This window comes from Anomaloglossus baeobatrachus, chromosome 1 (genome assembly GCF_048569485.1).
Source record: "Anomaloglossus baeobatrachus isolate aAnoBae1 chromosome 1, aAnoBae1.hap1, whole genome shotgun sequence".
Classification (NCBI taxonomy): Eukaryota; Metazoa; Chordata; class Amphibia; order Anura; family Aromobatidae; genus Anomaloglossus; species Anomaloglossus baeobatrachus.
In genome coordinates, this window is record NC_134353.1 from 284,287,418 (window position 1) to 284,304,071 (window position 16,654).

The following is a 16,654-nucleotide window of genomic DNA, read 5'->3' on the forward strand; positions in this document are numbered from 1 at the left end:
TTGCAAGGCAAACTCAAAGGCGTTAATACATTTTCAGTTCAAAATTTGCATTTTTTTGGGGCCAAACAAAAAATGTGTTTGTTTTTAGAAAGTGTGAATTTTCCACAGTTGTGCTTGTCAGGATGGCCGAGCGGTCCAAGGCGCTGCGTTCAGGTCGCAGTCTCTACTTGAGGCGTGGGTTCGAATCCCACTTCTGACAGGTTTCTGTTACATTACAATCATGTTTTTTTTTTTTTCATTTTCACTATGTCCCTCTGTCACAATTCAGACATTTCCACAAACCAGATTAGTCCAAGGACAAAGCCAATGAGAACCCTCTGGATCCTCAATCCTCTCTGTCACAATCATGTTGTTCTCTGCTGCACTATCAGTAAGAAGAGGGAGGTGGAAAATCTCATAAAATAAACCTCAAGATACACAAAATCTTAAAGATCCTTAGCACTTTATGTTGATATTTCTCAGATTTTTTCTCCGATTTCCTCCATACTACTTCGACTTCAACTTAATTTTTCAGTATAACTACTTTCATTTTCTTCTCGCATTAGTGACTGTTCTGAAAAGAGATACTTAAAACTGTTTTTTTCAGGTATATCTGCACTTCACAAAGAATGAAAATCTTGCTAAATGCATATGGAGAAAGAACTTTATCTCAAATCACTCATACTTAAAAACAGCGTGCTGAAACCCTGGATCGGACCAGGGACCTTTAAATCTTCAGTCTAACGCTCTCCCAACTGAGCTATTTCAGCAACCTACAAAGTTAAAGCTACAGCATTGCAAGGCAAACTCAAAGGCGTTAATACATTTTCAGTTCAAAATTTGCGTTTTTTTGGGGCCAAATAAAAAATGTGTTTGTTTTTAGAAAGTGTGAATTTTCCACAGTTGTGCTTGTCAGGATGGCCGAGCGGTCCAAGGCGCTGCGTTCAGGTCGCAGTCTCTATTTGAGGCGTGGGTTCGAATCCCACTTCTGACAGGTTTCTGTTACATTACAATCATGTTTTGTTTTTTTTTCATTTTCACTATGTCCCTCTGTCACAATTCAGACATTTCCACAAACCAGATTAGTCCAAGGACAAAGCCAATGAGAACCCTCTGGATCCTCAATCCTGTCTGTCACAATCATGTTGTTCTCTGCTGCACTATCAGTAAGAAGAGGGAGGTGGAAAATCTCATAAAATAAACCTCAAGATACACAAAATCTTAAAGATCCTTAGCACTTTATGTTGATATTTCTCAGATTTTTTCTCCGATTTCCTCCATACTACTTCGATTTCAACTTAATTTTTCAGTATAACTACTTTCATTTTCTTCTCGCATTAGTGACTGTTCTGAAAAGAGATACTTAAAACTGTTTTTTTCAGGTATATCTGCACTTCACAAAGAATGAAAATCTTGCTAAATGCATATGGAGAAAGAACTTTATCTCAAATCACTCATACTTAAAAACAGCGTGCTGAAACCCGGGATCGGACCAGGGACCTTTAGATCTTCAGTCTAACGCTCTCCCAGCTGAGCTATTTCAGCAACCTACAAAGTTAAAGCTACAGCATTGCAAGGCAAACTCAAAGGCGTTAATAAATTTTCAGTTCAAAATTTGCCTTTTTTTGGGGTCAAACAAAAAATGTGTTTGTTTTTAGAAAGTGTGAATTTTCCACAGTTGTGCTTGTCAGGATGGCCGAGCGGTCCAAGGCGCTGCGTTCAGATCGCAGTCTCTACTTGAGCCGTGGGTTCGAATCCCACTTCTGAAAGGTTTCTGTTACATTACAATCATGTTTTGTTTTTTTTTCATTTTAACTATGTCCCTCTGTCACAATTCAGACATTTCCACAAACCAGATTAGTCCAAGGACAAAGCCAATGAGAACCCTCTGGATCCTCAATCCTGTCTGTCACAATCATGTTGTTCTCTGCTGCACTATCAGTAAGAAGAGGGAGGTGGAAAATCTCATAAAATAAACCTCAAGATACACAAAATCTTAAAGATCCTTAGCACTTTATGTTGATATTTCTCAGATTTTTTCTCCGATTTCCTCCATACTACTTCGACTTCAACTTAATTTTTCAGTATAACTACTTTCATTTTCTTCTCGCATTAGTGACTGTTCTGAAAAGAGATACTTAAAACTGTTTTTTTCAGGTATATCTGCACTTCACAAAGAATGAAAATCTTGCTAAATGCATATGGAGAAAGAACTTCATCTCAAATCACTCATACTTAAAAACAGCGTGCTGAAACCCGGGATCGGACCAGGGACCTTTAGATCTTCAGTCTAACGCTCTCCCAACTGAGCTATTTTAGCAACCTACAAAGTTAAAGCTACAGCATTGCAAGGCAAACTCAAAGGCGTTAATAAATTTTCAGTTCAAAATTTGCCTTTTTTTGGGGTCAAACAAAAAATGTGTTTGTTTTTAGAAAGTGTGAATTTTCCACAGTTGTGCTTGTCAGGATGGCCGAGCGGTCCAAGGCGCTGCGTTCAGGTCGCAGTCTCTACTTGAGGCGTGGGTTCGAATCCCACTTCTGACAGGTTTCTGTTACATTACAATCATGTTTTTTTTTTTTTCATTTTCACTATGTCCCTCTGTCACAATTCAGACATTTCCACAAACCAGATTAGTCCAAGGACAAAGCCAATGAGAACCCTCTGGATCCTCAATCCTGTCTGTCACAATCATGTTGTTCTCTGCTGCACTATCAGTAAGAAGAGGGAGGTGAAAAATCTCATAAAATAAACCTCAAGATACACAAAATCTTAAAGATCCTTAGCACTTTATGTTGATATTTCTCAGATTTTTTTTCTGATTTCCTCCATACTACTTCGACTTCAACTTAATTTTTCAGTATAACTACTTTCATTTTCTTCTCGCATTAGTGACTGTTCTGAAAAGAGATACTTAAAACTGTTCTTTTCAGGTATATCTGCACTTCACAAAGAATGAAAATCTTGCTAAATGCATATGGAGAAAGAACTTTATCTCAAATCACTCATACTTAAAAACAGCGTGCTGAAACCCGGGATCGGACCAGGGACCTTTAGATTTTCAGTCTAATGCTCTCCCAACTGAGCTATTTCAGCAACCTACAAAGTTAGAGCTACAGCATTGCAAGGCAAACTCAAAGGCGTTAATAAATTTTCAGTTCAAAATTTGCCTTTTTTTGGGGCCAAACAAAAAATGTGTTTGTTTTTAGAAAGTGTGAATTTTCCACAGTTGTGCTTGTCAGGATGGCCGAGCGGTCCAAGGCGCTGCGTTCAGGTCGCAGTCTCTACTTGAGGCATGGGATCGAATCCCACTTCTGACAGGTTTCTGTTACATTACAATCATGTTTTGTTTTTTTTTCATTTTCACTATGTCCCTCTGTCACAATTCAGACATTTCCACAAACCAGATTAGTCCAAGGACAAAGCCAATGAGAACCCTATGAATCCCCAATCCTGTCTGTCACAATCATGTTGTTCTCTGCTGCACTATCAGTAAGAAGAGGGAGGTGGAAAATCTCATAAAATAAACCTCAAGATACACAAAATCTTAAAGATCCTTAGCACTTTATGTTGATATTTCTCAGATTTTATTTCCGATTTCCTCCATACTACTTCAACTTCAACTTAATTTTTCAGTATAACTACTTTCATTTTCTTCTCGCATTAGTGACTGTTCTGAAAAGAGATACTTAAAACTGTTTTTTTCAGGTATATCTGCACTTCACAAAGAATGAAAATCTTGCTAAATGCATATGGAGAAAGAACTTTATCTCAAATCACTCATACTTAAAAACAGCGTGCTGAAACCCGGGATCGGACCAGGGACCTTTAGATCTTCAGTCTAACGCTCTCCCAGCTGAGCTATTTCAGCAACCTACAAAGTTAAAGCTACAGCATTGCAAGGCAAACTCAAAGGCGTTAATAAATTTTCAGTTCAAAATTTGCCTTTTTTTGGGGTCAAACAAAAAATGTGTTTGTTTTTAGAAAGTGTGAATTTTCCACAGTTGTGCTTGTCAGGATGGCCGAGCGGTCCAAGGCGCTGCGTTCAGATCGCAGTCTCTACTTGAGCCGTGGGTTCGAATCCCACTTCTGAAAGGTTTCTGTTACATTACAATCATGTTTTGTTTTTTTTTCATTTTCACTATGTCCCTCTGTCACAATTCAGACATTTCCACAAACCAGATTAGTCCAAGGACAAAGCCAATGAGAACCCTCTGGATCCTCAATCCTGTCTGTCACAATCATGTTGTTCTCTGCTGCACTATCAGTAAGAAGAGGGAGGTGGAAAATCTCATAAAATAAACCTCAAGATACACAAAATCTTAAAGATCCTTAGCACTTTATGTTGATATTTCTCAGATTTTTTCTCCGATTTCCTCCATACTACTTCGACTTCAACTTAATTTTTCAGTATAACTACTTTCATTTTCTTCTCGCATTAGTGACTGTTCTGAAAAGAGATACTTAAAACTGTTTTTTTCAGGTATATCTGCACTTCACAAAGAATGAAAATCTTGCTAAATGCATATGGAGAAAGAACTTCATCTCAAATCACTCATACTTAAAAACAGCGTGCTGAAACCCGGGATCGGACCAGGGACCTTTAGATCTTCAGTCTAACGCTCTCCCAACTGAGCTATTTCAGCAACCTACAAAGTTAAAGCTACAGCATTGCAAGGCAAACTCAAAGGCGTTAATAAATTTTCAGTTCAAAATTTGCCTTTTTTTGGGGTCAAACAAAAAATGTGTTTGTTTTTAGAAAGTGTGAATTTTCCACAGTTGTGCTTGTCAGGATGGCCGAGCGGTCCAAGGCGCTGCGTTCAGGTCGCAGTCTCTACTTGAGGCGTGGGTTCGAATCCCACTTCTGACAGGTTTCTGTTACATTACAATCATGTTTTTTTTTTTTTCATTTTCACTATGTCCCTCTGTCACAATTCAGACATTTCCACAAACCAGATTAGTCCAAGGACAAAGCCAATGAGAACCCTCTGGATCCTCAATCCTGTCTGTCACAATCATGTTGTTCTCTGCTGCACTATCAGTAAGAAGAGGGAGGTGAAAAATCTCATAAAATAAACCTCAAGATACACAAAATCTTAAAGATCCTTAGCACTTTATGTTGATATTTCTCAGATTTTTTTTCTGATTTCCTCCATACTACTTCGACTTCAACTTAATTTTTCAGTATAACTACTTTCATTTTCTTCTCGCATTAGTGACTGTTCTGAAAAGAGATACTTAAAACTGTTCTTTTCAGGTATATCTGCACTTCACAAAGAATGAAAATCTTGCTAAATGCATATGGAGAAAGAACTTTATCTCAAATCACTCATACTTAAAAACAGCGTGCTGAAACCCGGGATCGGACCAGGGACCTTTAGATTTTCAGTCTAATGCTCTCCCAACTGAGCTATTTCAGCAACCTACAAAGTTAGAGCTACAGCATTGCAAGGCAAACTCAAAGGCGTTAATAAATTTTCAGTTCAAAATTTGCCTTTTTTTGGGGCCAAACAAAAAATGTGTTTGTTTTTAGAAAGTGTGAATTTTCCACAGTTGTGCTTGTCAGGATGGCCGAGCGGTCCAAGGCGCTGCGTTCAGGTCGCAGTCTCTACTTGAGGCATGGGATCGAATCCCACTTCTGACAGGTTTCTGTTACATTACAATCATGTTTTGTTTTTTTTTCATTTTCACTATGTCCCTCTGTCACAATTCAGACATTTCCACAAACCAGATTAGTCCAAGGACAAAGCCAATGAGAACCCTATGAATCCCCAATCCTGTCTGTCACAATCATGTTGTTCTCTGCTGCACTATCAGTAAGAAGAGGGAGGTGGAAAATCTCATAAAATAAACCTCAAGATACACAAAATCTTAAAGATCCTTAGCACTTTATGTTGATATTTCTCAGATTTTATTTCCGATTTCCTCCATACTACTTCAACTTCAACTTAATTTTTCAGTATAACTACTTTCATTTTCTTCTCGCATTAGTGACTGTTCTGAAAAGAGATACTTAAAACTGTTTTTTTCAGGTATATCTGCACTTCACAAAGAATGAAAATCTTGCTAAATGCATATGGAGAAAGAACTTTATCTCAAATCACTCATACTTAAAAACAGCGTGCTGAAACCCGGGATCGGACCAGGGACCTTTAGATCTGCAGTCTAACGCTCGCCCAACTGAACTATTTCAGCAACCTACAAAGTTAAAGCTACAGCATTGCAAGGCAAACTCAAAGGCGTTAATACATTTTCAGTTCAAAATTTGCATTTTTTTGGGGCCAAACAAAAATTGTGTTTGTTTTTAGAAAGTGTGAATTTTCCACAGTTGTGCTTGTCAGGATGGCCGAGCGGTCCAAGGCGCTGCGTTCAGGTCGCAGTCTCTACTTGAGGCGTGGGTTCGAATCCCACTTCTGACAGGTTTCTGTTACATTACAATCATGTTTTGTTTTTTTTTCATTTTCACTATGTCCCTCTGTCACAATTCAGACATTTCCACAAACCAGATTAGTCCAAGGACAAAGCCAATGAGAACCCTCTGGATCCTCAATCCTGTCTGTCACAATCATGTTGTTCTCTACTGCACTATCAGTAAGAAGAGGGAGGTGGAAAATCTCATAAAATAAACCTCAAGATACACAAAATCTTAAAGATCCTTAGCACTTTATGTTGATATTTCTCAGATTTTTTCTCCGATTTCCTCCATACTACTTCGACTTCAACTTAATTTTTCAGTATAACTACTTTCATTTTCTTATCGCATTAGTGACTGTTCTGAAAAGAGATACTTAAAACTATTTTTTTCAGGTATATCTGCACTTCACAAAGAATGAAAATCTTGCTAAATGCATATGGAGAAAGAACTTTATCTCAAATTACTCATACTTAAAAACAGCGTGCTGAAACCCGGGATCGGACCAGGGACCTTTAGATCTTCATTCTAACGCTCTCCCAACTGAGCTATTTCAGCAACCTAAAAAGTTAAAGCTACAGCATTGCAAGGCAAACTCAAAGGCGTTAATACATTTTCAGTTCAAAATTTGCATTTTTTTGGGGCCAAACAAAAAATGTGTTTGTTTTTAGAAAGTGTGAATTTTCCACAGTTGTGCTTGTCAGGATGGCCGAGCGGTCCAAGGCGCTGCGTTCAGGTCGCAGTCTCTACTTGAGGCGTGGGTTCGAATCCCATTTCTGACAGGTTTCTGTTACATTACAATCATGTTTTTTTTTTTTTCATTTTCACTATGTCCCTCTGTCACAATTCAGACATTTCCACAAACCAGATTAGTCCAAGGACAAAGCCAATGAGAACCCTCTGGATCCTCAATCCTGTCTGTCACAATCATGTTGTTCTCTGCTGCACTATCAGTAAGAAGAGGGAGGTGGAAAATCTCATAAAGTAAACCTCAAGATACACAAAATCTTAAAGATCCTTAGCACTTTATGTTGATATTTCTCAGATTTTTTCTCCGATTTCCTCCATACTACTTCGACTTCAACTTAATTTTTCAGTATAACTACTTTCATTTTCTTCTCGCATTAGTGACTGTTCTGAAAAGAGATACTTTAAACTGTTTTTTTCAGGTATATCTGCACTTCACAAAGAATGAAAATCTTGCTAAATGCATATGGAGAAAGAACTTTAACTCAAATCACTCATACTTAAAAACAGCGTGCTGAAACCCGGGATCGGACCAGGGACCTTTAGATCTTCAGTCTAACGCTCTCCCAACTGAGCTATTTCAGCAACCTACAAAGTTAAAGCTACAGCATTGCAAGGCAAACTCAAAGGCGTTAATAAATTTTCAGTTCAAAATTTGCCTTTTTTTGGGGCCAAACAAAAAATGTGTTTGTTTTTAGAAAGTGTGAATTTTCCACAGTTGTGCTTGTCAGGATGGCCGAGCGGTCCAAGGCGCTGCGTTCAGGTCGCAGTCTCTACTTGAGGCGTGGGTTTGAATCCCACTTCTGACAGGTTTCTGTTACATTACAATCATGTTTTGTTTTTTTTTCATTTTCACTATGTCCCTCTGTCACAATTCAGACATTTCCACAAACCAGATTACTCCAAGGACAAAGCCAATGAGAACCCTCTGGATCCTCAATCCTGTCTGTCACAATCATGTTGTTCTCTGCTGCACTATCAGTAAGAAGAGGGAGGTGGAAAATCTCATAAAATAAACCTCAAGATACACAAAATCTTAAAGATCCTTAGCACTTTATGTTGATATTTCTCAGATTTTTTCTCCGATTTCCTCCATACTACTTCGACTTCAACTTAATTTTTCAGTATAACTACTTTCATTTTCTTCTCGCATTAGTGACTGTTCTGAAAAGAGATACTTAAAACTGTTTTTTTCAGGTATATCTGCACTTCACAAAGAATGAAAATCTTGCTAAATGCATATGGAGAAAGAACTTTATCTCAAATCACTCATACTTAAAAACAGCGTGCTGAAACCCGGGATCGGACCAGGGACCTTTAGATCTTCAGTCTAACGCTCTCCCAACTGAGCTATTTCAGCAACCTACAAAGTTAAAGCTACAGCATTGCAAGGCAAACTCAAAGGCGTTAATACATTTTCAGTTCAAAATTTGCATTTTTTTGGGGCCAAACAAAAAATGTGTTTGTTTTTAGAAAGTGTGAATTTTACACAGTTGTGCTTGTCAGGATGGCCGAGCGGTCCAAGGCGCTGCGTTCAGGTCGCAGTCTCTACTTGAGGCGTGGGTTCGAATCCCACTTCTGACAGGTTTCTGTTACATTACAATCATGTTTTTTTTTTTTCATTTTCACTATGTCCCTCTGTCACAATTCAGACATTTCCACAAACCAGATTAGTCCAAGGACAAAGCCAATGAGAACCCTCTGGATCCTCAATCCTGTCTGTCACAATCATGTTGTTCTCTGCTGCACTATCAGTAAGAAGAGGGAGGTGGAAAATCTCATAAAATAAACCTCAAGATACACAAAATCTTAAAGATCCTTAGCACTTTATGTTGATATTTCTCAGATTTTTTTTCTGATTTCCTCCATACTACTTCGACTTCAATTTAATTTTTCAGTATAACTACTTTCATTTTCTTCTCGCATTAGTGACTGTTCTGAAAAGAGATACTTAAAACTGTTTTTTTCAGGTATATCTGCACTTCACAAAGAATGAAAATCTTGCTAAATGCATATGGAGAAAGAACTTTATCTCAAATCACTCATACTTAAAAACAGCGTGCTGAAACCCGTGATCGGACCAGGGACCTTTAGATCTTCAGTCTAACGCTCTCCCAACTGAGCTATTTCAGCAACCTACAAAGTTAAAGCTACAGCATTGCAAGGCAAACTCAAAGGCGTTAATAAATTTTCAGTTCAAAATTTGCCTTTTTTTGGGGCCAAACAAAAAATGTGTTTGTTTTTAGAAAGTGTGAATTTTCCACAGTTGTGCTTGTCAGGATGGCCGAGCGGTCCAAAGCGCTGCGTTCAGGTCGCAGTCTCTATTTGAGGCGTGGGTTCGAATCCCACTTCTGACAGGTTTCTGTTACATTACAATCATGTTTTGTTTTTTTTTCATTTTCACTATGTCCCTCTGTCACAATTCAGACATTTCCACAAACCAGATTAGTCCAAGTACAAAGCCAATGAGAACCCTCTGGATCCTCAATCCTGTCTGTCACAATCATGTTGTTCTCTGCTGCACTATCAGTAAGAAGAGGGAGGTGGAAAATCTCATAAAATAAACCTCAAGATACACAAAATCTTAAAGATCCTTAGCACTTTATGTTGATATTTCTCAGATTTTTTCTCCGATTTCCTCCATACTACTTCGACTTCAATTTAATTTTTCAGTATAACTACTTTCATTTTCTTCTCGCATTAGTGACTGTTCTGAAAAGAGATACTTAAAACTGTTTTTTTCAGGTATATCTGCACTTCACAAAGAATGAAAATCTTGCTAAATGCATATGGCGAAAGAACTTTAACTCAAATCACTCATACTTAAAAACAGCGTGCTGAAACCCGGGATCGGACCAGGGACCTTTAGATCTTCAGTCTAACGCTCTCCCAACTGAGCTATTTCAGCAACCTACAAAGTTAAAGCTACAGCATTGCAAGGCAAACTCAAAGGCGTTAATAAATTTTCAGTTCAAAATTTGCCTTTTTTTGGGGCCAAACAAAAAATGTGTTTGTTTTTAGAAAGTGTGAATTTTCCACAGTTGTGCTTGTCAGGATGGCCGAGCGGTCAAAGGCGCTGCGTTCAGGTCGCAGTCTCTACTTGAGGCGTGGGTTTGAATCCCACTTCTGACAGGTTTCTGTTACATTACAATCATGTTTTGTTTTTTTTTCATTTTCACTATGTCCCTCTGTCACAATTCAGACATTTCCACAAACCAGATTACTCCAATGACAAAGCCAATGAGAACCCTCTGGATCCTCAATCCTGTCTGTCACAATCATGTTGTTCTCTGCTGCACTATCAGTAAGAAGAGGGAGGTGGAAAATCTCATAAAATAAACCTCAAGATACACAAAATCTTAAAGATCCTTAGCACTTTTTGTTGATATTTCTCAGATTTTTTCTCCGATTTCCTCCATACTACTTCGACTTCAACTTAATTTTTCAGTATAACTACTTTCATTTTCTTCTCGCATTAGTGACTGTTCTGAAAAGAGATACTTAAAACTGTTTTTTTCAGGTATATCTGCACTTCACAAAGAATGAAAATCTTGCTAAATGCATATGGAGAAAGAACTTTATCTCAAATCACTCATACTTAAAAACAGCGTGCTGAAACCCGGGATCGGACCAGGGACCTTTAGATCTTCAGTCTAACGCTCTCCCAACTGAGCTATTTCAGCAACCTACAAAGTTAAAGCTACAGCATTGCAAGGCAAACTCAAAGGCGTTAATACATTTTCAGTTCAAAATTTGCATTTTTTTGGGGCCAAACAAAAAATGTGTTTGTTTTTAGAAAGTGTGAATTTTACACAGTTGTGCTTGTCAGGATGGCCGAGCGGTCCAAGGCGCTGCGTTCAGGTCGCAGTCTCTACTTGAGGCGTGGGTTCGAATCCCACTTCTGACAGGTTTCTGTTACATTACAATCATGTTTTGTTTTTTTTTCATTTTCACTATGTCCCTCTGTCACAATTCAGACATTTCCACAAACCAGATTAGTCCAAGGACAAAGCCAATGAGAACCCTCTGGATCCTCAATCCTGTCTGTCACATTCATGTTGTTCTCTGCTGCACTATCAGTAAGAAGAGGGAGGTGGAAAATCTCATAAAATAAACCTCAAGATACACAAAATCTTAAAGATCCTTAGCACTTTATGTTGATATTTCTCAGATTTTTTTTCTGATTTCCTCCATACTACTTCGACTTCAATTTAATTTTTCAGTATAACTACTTTCATTTTCTTCTCGCATTAGTGACTGTTCTGAAAAGAGATACTTAAAACTGTTTTTTTCAGGTATATCTGCACTTCACAAAGAATGAAAATCTTGCTAAATGCATATGGAGAAAGAACTTTATCTCAAATCACTCATACTTAAAAACAGCGTGCTGAAACCCGTGATCGGACCAGGGACCTTTAGATCTTCAGTCTAACGCTCTCCCAACTGAGCTATTTCAGCAACCTACAAAGTTAAAGCTACAGCATTGCAAGGCAAACTCAAAGGCGTTAATAAATTTTCAGTTCAAAATTTGCCTTTTTTTGGGGCCAAACAAAAAATGTGTTTGTTTTTAGAAAGTGTGAATTTTCCACAGTTGTGCTTGTCAGGATGGCCGAGCGGTCCAAGGCACTGCATTAAGGTCGCAGTCTCTACTTGAGGCGTGGGTTCGAATCCCTCTTCTGACAGGTTTCTGTTACATTACAATCATGTTTTGTTTTTTTTTCATTTTCACTATGTCCCTCTGTCACAATTCAGATATTTCCACAAACCAGATTAGTCCAAGGACAAAGCCAATGAGAACCCTCTGGATCCTCAATCCTGTCTGTCACAATCATGTTGTTCTCTGCTGCACTATCAGTAAGAAGAGGGAGGTGGAAAATCTCATAAAATAAACCTCAAGATACACAAAATCTTAAAGATCCTTAGCACTTTATGTTGATATTTCTCAGATTTTTTCTCCGATTTCCTCCATACTACTTCGACTTCAACTTAATTTTTCAGTTTAACTACTTTCATTTTCCTCTCGCATTAGTGACTGTTCTGAAAAGAGATACTTAAAACTGTTTTTTTCAGGTATATCTGCACTTCACAAAGAATGAAAATCTTGCTAAATGCATATGGAGAAAGAACTTTATCTCAAATCACTCATACTTAAAAACAGCGTGCTGAAACCCGGGATCGGACAAGGGACCTTTAGATCTTCAGTCTAACACTCTCCCAACTGAGCTATTTCAGCAACCTTCAAAGTTAAAGCTACAGCATTGCAAGGCAAACTCAAAGGCGTTAATAAATTTTCAGTTCAAAATTTGCCTTTTTTTGGGGCCAAACAAAAAATGTGTTTGTTTTTAGAAAGTGTGAATTTTCCACAGTTGTGCTTGTCAGGATGGCCGAGCGGTCCAAGGCGCTGCGTTCAGGTCGCAGTCTCTACTTGAGGCGTGGGTTTGAATCCCACTTCTGACAGGTTTCTGTTACATTACAATCATGTTTTGTTTTTTTTTCATTTTCACTATGTCCCTCTGTCACAATTCAGACATTTCCACAAACCAGATTACTCCAAGGACAAAGCCAATGAGAACCCTCTGGATCCTCAATCCTGTCTGTCACAATCATGTTGTTCTCTGCTGCACTATCAGTAAGAAGAGGGAGGTGGAAAATCTCATAAAATAAACCTCAAGATACACAAAATCTTAAAGATCCTTAGCACTTTATGTTGATATTTCTCAGATTTTTTCTCCGATTTCCTCCATACTACTTCGACTTCAACTTAATTTTTCAGTATAACTACTTTCATTTTCTTCTCGCATTAGTGACTGTTCTGAAAAGAGATACTTAAAACTGTTTTTTTCAGGTATATCTGCACTTCACAAAGAATGAAAATCTTGCTAAATGCATATGGAGAAAGAACTTTATCTCAAATCACTCATACTTAAAAACAGCGTGCTGAAACCCGGGATCGGACCAGGGACCTTTAGATCTTCAGTCTAACGCTCTCCCAACTGAGCTATTTCAGCAACCTACAAAGTTAAAGCTACAGCATTGCAAGGCAAACTCAAAGGCGTTAATACATTTTCAGTTCAAAATTTGCATTTTTTTGGGGCCAAACAAAAAATGTGTTTGTTTTTAGAAAGTGTGAATTTTACACAGTTGTGCTTGTCAGGATGGCCGAGCGGTCCAAGGCGCTGCGTTCAGGTCGCAGTCTCTACTTGAGGCGTGGGTTCGAATCCCACTTCTGACAGGTTTCTGTTACATTACAATCATGTTTTTTTTTTTTCATTTTCACTATGTCCCTCTGTCACAATTCAGACATTTCCACAAACCAGATTAGTCCAAGGACAATGCCAATGAGAACCCTCTGGATCCTCAATCCTGTCTGTCACAATCATGTTGTTCTCTGCTGCACTATCAGTAAGAAGAGGGAGGTGGAAAATCTCATAAAATAAACCTCAAGATACACAAAATCTTAAAGATCCTTAGCACTTTATGTTGATATTTCTCAGATTTTTTTTCTGATTTCCTCCATACTACTTCGACTTCAATTTAATTTTTCAGTATAACTACTTTCATTTTCTTCTCGCATTAGTGACTGTTCTGAAAAGAGATACTTAAAACTGTTTTTTTCAGGTATATCTGCACTTCACAAAGAATGAAAATCTTGCTAAATGCATATGGAGAAAGAACTTTATCTCAAATCACTCATACTTAAAAACAGCGTGCTGAAACCCGTGATCGGACCAGGGACCTTTAGATCTTCAGTCTAACGCTCTCCCAACTGAGCTATTTCAGCAACCTACAAAGTTAAAGCTACAGCATTGCAAGGCAAACTCAAAGGCGTTAATAAATTTTCAGTTCAAAATTTGCCTTTTTTTGGGGCCAAACAAAAAATGTGTTTGTTTTTAGAAAGTGTGAATTTTCCACAGTTGTGCTTGTCAGGATGGCCGAGCGGTCCAAAGCGCTGCGTTCAGGTCGCAGTCTCTATTTGAGGCGTGGGTTCGAATCCCACTTCTGACAGGTTTCTGTTACATTACAATCATGTTTTGTTTTTTTTTCATTTTCACTATGTCCCTCTGTCACAATTCAGACATTTCCACAAACCAGATTAGTCCAAGTACAAAGCCAATGAGAACCCTCTGGATCCTCAATCCTGTCTGTCACAATCATGTTGTTCTCTGCTGCACTATCAGTAAGAAGAGGGAGGTGGAAAATCTCATAAAATAAACCTCAAGATACACAAAATCTTAAAGATCCTTAGCACTTTATGTTGATATTTCTCAGATTTTTTCTCCGATTTCCTCCATACTACTTCGACTTCAATTTAATTTTTCAGTATAACTACTTTCATTTTCTTCTCGCATTAGTGACTGTTCTGAAAAGAGATACTTAAAACTGTTTTTTTCAGGTATATCTGCACTTCACAAAGAATGAAAATCTTGCTAAATGCATATGGAGAAAGAACTTTATCTCAAATCACTCATACCTAAAAACAGCGTGCTGAAACCCGTGATCGGACCAGGGACCTTTAGATCTTCAGTCTAACGCTCTCCCAACTGAGCTATTTCAGCAACCTACAAAGTTAAAGCTACAGCATTGCAAGGCAAACTCAAAGGCGTTAATAAATTTTCAGTTCAAAATTTGCCTTTTTTTGGGGCCAAACAAAAAATGTGTTTGTTTTTAGAAAGTGTGAATTTTCCACAGTTGTGCTTGTCAGGATGGCCGAGCGGTCCAAGGCGCTGCGTTCAGGTCGCAGTCTCTATTTGAGGCGTGGGTTCGAATCCCACTTCTGACAGGTTTCTGTTACATTACAATCATGTTTTGTTTTTTTTTCATTTTCACTATGTCCCTCTGTCACAATTCAGACATTTCCACAAACCAGATTAGTCCAAGTACAAAGCCAATGAGAACCCTCTGGATCCTCAATCCTGTCTGTCACAATCATGTTGTTCTCTGCTGCACTATCAGTAAGAAGAGGGAGGTGGAAAATCTCATAAAATAAACCTCAAGATACACAAAATCTTAAAGATCCTTAGCACTTTATGTTGATATTTCTCAGATTTTTTCTCCGATTTCCTCCATACTACTTCGACTTCAACTTAATTTTTCAGTATAACTACTTTCATTTTCTTCTCGCATTAGTGACTGTTCTGAAAAGAGATACTTAAAACTGTTTTTTTCAGGTATATCTGCACTTCACAAAGAATGAAAATCTTGCTAAATGCATATGGAGAAAGAACTTTATCTCAAATCACTCATACCTAAAAACAGCGTGCTGAAACCCGTGATCGGACCAGGGACCTTTAGATCTTCAGTCTAACGCTCTCCCAACTGAGCTATTTCAGCAACCTACAAAGTTAAAGCTACAGCATTGCAAGGCAAACTCAAAGGCGTTAATAAATTTTCAGTTCAAAATTTGCCTTTTTTTGGGGCCAAACAAAAAATGTGTTTGTTTTTAGAAAGTGTGAATTTTCCACAGTTGTGCTTGTCAGGATGGCCGAGCGGTCCAAGGCGCTGCGTTCAGGTCGCAGTCTCTATTTGAGGCGTGGGTTCGAATCCCACTTCTGACAGGTTTCTGTTACATTACAATCATGTTTTGTTTTTTTTTCATTTTCACTATGTCCCTCTGTCACAATTCAGACATTTCCACAAACCAGATTAGTCCAAGTACAAAGCCAATGAGAACCCTCTGGATCCTCAATCCTGTCTGTCACAATCATGTTGTTCTCTGCTGCACTATCAGTAAGAAGAGGGAGGTGGAAAATCTCATAAAATAAACCTCAAGATACACAAAATCTTAAAGATCCTTAGCACTTTATGTTGATATTTCTCAGATTTTTTCTCCGATTTCCTCCATACTACTTCGACTTCAACTTAATTTTTCAGTATAACTACTTTCATTTTCTTCTCGCATTAGTGACTGTTCTGAAAAGAGATACTTAAAACTGTTTTTTTCAGGTATATCTGCACTTCACAAAGAATGAAAATCTTGCTAAATGCATATGGCGAAAGAACTTTAACTCAAATCACTCATACTTAAAAACAGCGTGCTGAAACCCGGGATCGGACCAGGGACCTTTAGATCTTCAGTCTAACGCTCTCCCAACTGAGCTATTTCAGCAACCTACAAAGTTAAAGCTACAGCATTGCAAGGCAAACTCAAAGGCGTTAATAAATTTTCAGTTCAAAATTTGCCTTTTTTTGGGGCCAAACAAAAAATGTGTTTGTTTTTAGAAAGTGTGAATTTTCCACAGTTGTGCTTGTCAGGATGGCCGAGCGGTCAAAGGCGCTGCGTTCAGGTCGCAGTCTCTACTTGAGGCGTGGGTTTGAATCCCACTTCTGACAGGTTTCTGTTACATTACAATCATGTTTTGTTTTTTTTTCATTTTCACTATGTCCCTCTGTCACAATTCAGACATTTCCACAAACCAGATTACTCCAATGACAAAGCCAATGAGAACCCTCTGGATCCTCAATCCTGTCTGTCACAATCATGTTGTTCTCTGCTGCACTATCAGTAAGAAGAGGGAGGT

General features: G+C 38.2%; 19 non-coding genes across 19 annotated transcripts; 10 read left to right on the forward strand and 9 right to left on the reverse strand.

Moving 5' to 3' along the window:
- Positions 1-116: 116 nt before the first annotated feature.
- On the forward strand, positions 117-199 carry TRNAL-CAG (transfer RNA leucine (anticodon CAG)). Its single transcript has one exon. It is a non-coding gene; the product is annotated as a tRNA-Leu (tRNA).
- A 691-nt stretch (positions 200-890) lies between these two features.
- Positions 891-973, forward strand: TRNAL-CAG (transfer RNA leucine (anticodon CAG)). Its single transcript has one exon. It is a non-coding gene; the product is annotated as a tRNA-Leu (tRNA).
- A 1,467-nt stretch (positions 974-2,440) lies between these two features.
- TRNAL-CAG (transfer RNA leucine (anticodon CAG)) lies at positions 2,441-2,523 on the forward strand. Its single transcript has one exon. It is a non-coding gene; the product is annotated as a tRNA-Leu (tRNA).
- A 477-nt stretch (positions 2,524-3,000) lies between these two features.
- Positions 3,001-3,073, reverse strand: TRNAF-GAA (transfer RNA phenylalanine (anticodon GAA)). Its single transcript has one exon. It is a non-coding gene; the product is annotated as a tRNA-Phe (tRNA).
- Positions 3,074-4,550: 1,477 nt separating this feature from the next.
- Positions 4,551-4,623, reverse strand: TRNAF-GAA (transfer RNA phenylalanine (anticodon GAA)). The gene has a single exon. It is a non-coding gene; the product is annotated as a tRNA-Phe (tRNA).
- A 141-nt stretch (positions 4,624-4,764) lies between these two features.
- TRNAL-CAG (transfer RNA leucine (anticodon CAG)) lies at positions 4,765-4,847 on the forward strand. Its single transcript has one exon. It is a non-coding gene; the product is annotated as a tRNA-Leu (tRNA).
- Positions 4,848-5,324: 477 nt separating this feature from the next.
- TRNAF-GAA (transfer RNA phenylalanine (anticodon GAA)) lies at positions 5,325-5,397 on the reverse strand. The gene has a single exon. It is a non-coding gene; the product is annotated as a tRNA-Phe (tRNA).
- Positions 5,398-6,313: 916 nt separating this feature from the next.
- Positions 6,314-6,396, forward strand: TRNAL-CAG (transfer RNA leucine (anticodon CAG)). The gene has a single exon. It is a non-coding gene; the product is annotated as a tRNA-Leu (tRNA).
- A 1,252-nt stretch (positions 6,397-7,648) lies between these two features.
- Positions 7,649-7,721, reverse strand: TRNAF-GAA (transfer RNA phenylalanine (anticodon GAA)). The gene has a single exon. It is a non-coding gene; the product is annotated as a tRNA-Phe (tRNA).
- Positions 7,722-8,423: 702 nt separating this feature from the next.
- Positions 8,424-8,496, reverse strand: TRNAF-GAA (transfer RNA phenylalanine (anticodon GAA)). Its single transcript has one exon. It is a non-coding gene; the product is annotated as a tRNA-Phe (tRNA).
- A 141-nt stretch (positions 8,497-8,637) lies between these two features.
- Positions 8,638-8,720, forward strand: TRNAL-CAG (transfer RNA leucine (anticodon CAG)). Its single transcript has one exon. It is a non-coding gene; the product is annotated as a tRNA-Leu (tRNA).
- Positions 8,721-9,971: 1,251 nt separating this feature from the next.
- On the reverse strand, positions 9,972-10,044 carry TRNAF-GAA (transfer RNA phenylalanine (anticodon GAA)). The gene has a single exon. It is a non-coding gene; the product is annotated as a tRNA-Phe (tRNA).
- A 702-nt stretch (positions 10,045-10,746) lies between these two features.
- Positions 10,747-10,819, reverse strand: TRNAF-GAA (transfer RNA phenylalanine (anticodon GAA)). The gene has a single exon. It is a non-coding gene; the product is annotated as a tRNA-Phe (tRNA).
- A 141-nt stretch (positions 10,820-10,960) lies between these two features.
- On the forward strand, positions 10,961-11,043 carry TRNAL-CAG (transfer RNA leucine (anticodon CAG)). Its single transcript has one exon. It is a non-coding gene; the product is annotated as a tRNA-Leu (tRNA).
- A 2,028-nt stretch (positions 11,044-13,071) lies between these two features.
- TRNAF-GAA (transfer RNA phenylalanine (anticodon GAA)) lies at positions 13,072-13,144 on the reverse strand. The gene has a single exon. It is a non-coding gene; the product is annotated as a tRNA-Phe (tRNA).
- Positions 13,145-13,285: 141 nt separating this feature from the next.
- On the forward strand, positions 13,286-13,368 carry TRNAL-CAG (transfer RNA leucine (anticodon CAG)). Its single transcript has one exon. It is a non-coding gene; the product is annotated as a tRNA-Leu (tRNA).
- Positions 13,369-14,833: 1,465 nt separating this feature from the next.
- Positions 14,834-14,916, forward strand: TRNAL-CAG (transfer RNA leucine (anticodon CAG)). Its single transcript has one exon. It is a non-coding gene; the product is annotated as a tRNA-Leu (tRNA).
- A 692-nt stretch (positions 14,917-15,608) lies between these two features.
- On the forward strand, positions 15,609-15,691 carry TRNAL-CAG (transfer RNA leucine (anticodon CAG)). The gene has a single exon. It is a non-coding gene; the product is annotated as a tRNA-Leu (tRNA).
- A 478-nt stretch (positions 15,692-16,169) lies between these two features.
- On the reverse strand, positions 16,170-16,242 carry TRNAF-GAA (transfer RNA phenylalanine (anticodon GAA)). The gene has a single exon. It is a non-coding gene; the product is annotated as a tRNA-Phe (tRNA).
- Between the last annotated feature and the right edge of the window lie 412 nt (positions 16,243-16,654).